At 41.0% G+C, this 4,858-nt stretch overlaps 1 non-coding gene across 1 annotated transcript; it reads left to right on the forward strand.

The window, feature by feature from the left end:
- Positions 1 to 435: 435 nt before the first annotated feature.
- Trnap-agg (transfer RNA proline (anticodon AGG)) lies at positions 436 to 507 on the forward strand. The gene has a single exon. It is a non-coding gene; the product is annotated as a tRNA-Pro (tRNA).
- The last annotated feature ends 4,351 nt before the right edge of the window (positions 508 to 4,858 follow it).

The raw sequence follows: 4,858 nt of genomic DNA on the forward strand, positions 1-4,858 counted from the left end.
TCGTCTCAAAACAATGTAAAAAGCGGCGTGACGTCAAACTCTCAAGCTCCTTCCTTCATCTAACTCCTCAGCAGAGCAGAGAAAAATGATGGTCTTGTCGAATACTAGTGCAGCGTTCAATTAAGTTGGCTTTATCTTTACTGTGTGTTGCCAACTCGCTCCTGTTCTGTACATTTGAAGTCATTTTACTTGTTGAAGTCAAGCAATTTAAAATGCGCCACGCAGCTTAGCTGAAATTGCCTGACAAACTTGCCAGACTTGCAACACGTGCGCCCGTCGGGTGCAGATGTACGGCACAGCTGTTGTTCGCTTCGCGTGAGGCTAGCAGAGTGGAACACAGGGACCGCAGCGGGCCACAGAGCGCGCCGGGAACTGCGTGCGTCTGGACCGCCTAGCTCCGTCTCACATGAGTGAAAGGCTTTTTGTCTCACGAGGGGCTCGTTGGTCTAGGGGTATGATTCTCGCTTAGGGTGCGAGAGGTCCCGGGTTCAAATCCCGGACGAGCCCATATTTTGTATTGTGTTCCTCGCCACGTGCAAGTTGAAAACCTGTTGTAGTTCACTACAGCCTTGGGTAGCTTTCATTTACTTATGGTTATTGTGCCTTTACGGTGACGACTGCGAAACTCAAGTACTTGATTTCTAATTCGCGTCTTGATGCAGCTCTCATCTCACTCTTCTTGATTTAGCAGGTGCCAGAAGAAGATCGTAATCACGCTCGCGACTTCCACAACTTGAATGTAGCTAAAGTAGATGACAAATGTCATAAAAACAGCTGTTCATCTACTTTGACAATACTAATTCTTCGTAAAAGTCAAGTTATTTCAAGTGTCAATATTTGTTCTTTGAATGGTGGTACCTGATTACGAACCCCCCCAGAAAATACCAAAACAATACTCTGTTATTACTATTTAAGTTTTGTTCGCCTCAAAAATGGTTCAAATGGCTTTGAGCACTATGGGATTTAACATCTGTGGTCATCAGTCCCCTAGAACTTAGAACTAATTAAACCTAACTAACCTAAGGACATCACACACATCCATGCCCGAGGCAGGATTCGAATCTGCGACCGTAGCGGTCACGCGGTTCCAGACTGAAGCTCCTAGAACCGCACGGCCACACCGGCCGGCTTTGTTCGCCTCCCCCCCCCCCCCCTCCCCTCTCGAATATAACAAATGTCTAAGATTTCAAAAATTACTCTCTATTACTATGACGTTATTAAAAATTTTATCTATACTTTGTTTACATCATTACTTGGCCCATCGTTTGACTAGAACTTCCAATAACTTACAAATCAGATAAATACATTATGTAATAAGCCGTTGCCCAAAAATTGGAGAACTAGCTGTGTCGTGCCATTAACAACTATAATAGCAACAAACTTTCGCAACTTTACACGTTCATAATTTATACGGTATAAAATTGCACTCTCCACAATCAGTACTTCACTTAGCTGTTGTAAACAAAGGTCTGCAGACTACGGCTCTGGGAGTGCGTAAAGGGAGGGAGAGCTGTATCTTCATCTTCATCTTTCTATCGTCTCCACCTATGTTCGCGAAAGTCAGAGGATAATTCATCCTCTGTCTGGCCTACTCTCAACTTGTTATGGTTTACCGGTTCCACCTGAGGAATCACGAACAGTGTCCGGTTTGTTGTTGGCAGCAGTTGTGGTCAGACTTAGAGATCCCGTCTTTCCCTGGCTAGAATGTTTTCCACAGACAGTTGGGCCACAAACGACGTGGGCTAACCCTCAGAAATGCAACATAAAAGTACCCTGTGTTATATGAGGTTTCTAATGTGTCACAATATCTTGCCATTTTCTAGTCTCGTATTCTCTCTGAGAATCAGCTACTAAATTTGGAAATTAATATATCAATATAAATGCTTACTAAAATGGGGGTCCTGACCCTTATGAACACTGCGCCCCCCCCCTCCCCCCAACCCCACCTCTCCCACCATCTTGTATCAGCCCATCGACTATTCTGGTAGACAGCAGCCACTCAGTCACCAGTGTAAGGCTTGCCGAAAAGAGTGCTTATGCATCTGTAGTTCTAGGTTCTAAAAGAACAGTTCTTGCACCTTCTTCGGCGTACTGTCTCACTGAGTTGCTACCACCCGGATTTGGATGACATTTATATCAGAAAAAATGTAAGAACTCTTAGTTATAGCCGGAGTGCACCCTCTTCCGCACTAGGTAATGCAGAACAGGACATTTTGCCCTAGCCAGTCGTCTACAACATTACTATGAAAGAGTGATCTTTAAGAAACATGAGCGCAGTTAGCAGTCTCTCAGCCGTCAGCAGTGAAGTCATCAACTGCGACCAGTTTGCATCACAGGCCTTGCTTTGCCTCTAGTGGCGTCACAGCCCGAGTGACAGACACAGATACCTCTCCGCTGCCGGTTCACGGTGCGAATTCCGGCATGGAATTTTGGTGGAGACTTATTACCCGTCATATGTTGTGCTTTTCACGCAGATTGAATTACGCAGTAGAGGAATAGAGAACGGGGATTAAAAACCACAAAGAGCTTTCAGAAATGTTACATTAAATGAACGGCTTATTTCAATAGTGGTACAAGTCAATTTTTGTTCATTTTGAGATACAGAGTCCTAAAGTTAAATGAGTGCAGAAAAATCTGCAGTTGAGATACCAGAAATATTCGAGTATATTGCTTATTGCTAGAGATGAACCTTTCTTTCTATTTGTTTGGATCATTAATTTCAGCAGCATTGTAGGCAGAAAAGTGGAGATAATGGAGCTGTACCACCATTGAAATAAAATAAATTGAACATCGTACATAAACCTTTAATTCTTTAATTGCAAATAATTTTTATTATAGTTTTAATGTACACCTTCTTATTACATTCAAATGTATAATTGAACTACACAGTCAGATATGTTTCAGGTCAATTGGTTTCTGTAAAACTAAGGATTACATTCTTCTTCTTCATGTTCCAGACCTCTGTCTTCTGTTTGTAGAGCAAGGAAATAACTATTTTTGATAGATGGAATATAAGGGAGCAAACCAAGCATATCCTGCTTTTTCTTTTTCAGCACTTTTCTCATGTGTGGATAAAGTTGTGAAACAGTAATAGTACCATATGCATGTGGTCTCCCTCTACCACGTTTGGGAACAAAGTTTAGGGCGTGGAAGTCAATGTCATCATTCGGTGTTCCCTTGTAGAGCATTTCGTCCGGCTTCTGGCTCTCAAAACGCATCCATTTCATTTTCAGCCAATTACATCGAACATACTCATTTTGCTTCCTTCTTACCACTGCATTTTGTAACTGTTTCAGTGCTAAAAAGTCAGAATGCTTCATTTCTGTCAATACAAATTTATTTTTTCTGCCAGTTTCCCTAATTGTTTCAAAAATATCATATGGGGAAAACAGAAACTATTTCTTATTTAATTGTGTTTCTATCTGGGCAAAATCCCTGTCATTTGTCAGGTATGAGCGACCTGGGAGCAAGAACTTTAAATCAATAATGTTGACATGATACTGAGGAGATTATGTCGCTTTCGTTAGTGTTAGGGCAATGTTTATGTACCTGTTTTGCCCACCATACTTGTCACTGCACGCAACTAAATGTTTTTGAGAAGTGACATACTTTTCAATATGTTTCAATAAACATGTACCAATTTCCTGTGAACCTCTTCATCCAGATGTTTCATCCCAAAAATACATACGGATTTTGCCGTCAGTTAAATTGTGGCATCCAAAATTACACACGTACATGTTTCTTTTGTAGTACGACATCAATGTTGTCAGTTTAGGAAATGCAAGTGATTTTTGCAGATCCAAGGTAAACACGAACATCTGGGAATCTTCCTCTTTACTACATGCTGTGTCTGTAGCCATTGCCGTTCTTGCAGCTTCAGCCCTCCTAAAGTGAAGCTCCTTTTCAGTTTGAAGCTTTCTTTTTTCTTCTGCATTGGTAGCAGCGTCCATTTCAATGCTCCATTTGTCACAAAAAGAGCAAGTGTCTTTACGTGGTGGTCGAAATGACAGGTTGAAGTCTTTGTTAAGGATTTATCGATATATGTTCTCTCTCACAATTTCTTTATTCTGAGATATGCATTTATCTTTGTACAAATCGTACATTTTGGCTATACGCAGCTCACGATTTAGAAACCTTTGGTGGGGATTATCCTTCCATGCATAATGGCTTTCGGACACTGGAAAGCTTTTGATGTATTCCTTTACATCATTAATCAGACCTTCCAGTACATAAAATATGTTCTAATGTTAGCCCGTTCCATCAAGGTGAGGTGTACCTTCTTCCTTGCTTTTTGTTAAAAGCATAGAGAGTCGTCCATTAGAAATGTCAAAAGTATTCAAGAAAAACTTTTTGCATACTATTGCACAGTTTCCGTTCACATATAATCGATATTCATAAATACAGCTTTTCTGAAAACCAGAGCCATCTCTTGGTCGTCGGCGGTTAAGTGAATGATACGTGCGTAAACCATTCAGATAACTATTTTGACGATTAATATCATCCATAGCCCAGAAATTGTCAAATAACATCTTCCTCTTATCCTCTGAAATTTTATTGAAACATTTACGTGCATATTTGCAGTCCACATAGCGAAATGTTTTTGGTGGAATTATTGTACCAGTTACTGTAACGTATAACTGCCCAGTGTTCCTTTTTTTCTTACGAATATGCTATTCATATGTGTCGGTTTTCGTTGCAACCTTCTTGCTTCCAGCACACTTCCTTTTTGTCTGCATATTTGCGGCTGCGCAGTTCGCACAGGCAGCAGTAAAAGTGTCTCCTGTTTCGTCCTTTTTTGCACTTTCTATGGAAGTTTCATCGTCATCAGTACTCGTATATAGATGGAACGTAACACAAG

This window comes from Schistocerca serialis, chromosome 2 (genome assembly GCF_023864345.2).
Source record: "Schistocerca serialis cubense isolate TAMUIC-IGC-003099 chromosome 2, iqSchSeri2.2, whole genome shotgun sequence".
Taxonomy (NCBI): domain Eukaryota; kingdom Metazoa; phylum Arthropoda; class Insecta; order Orthoptera; family Acrididae; genus Schistocerca; species Schistocerca serialis.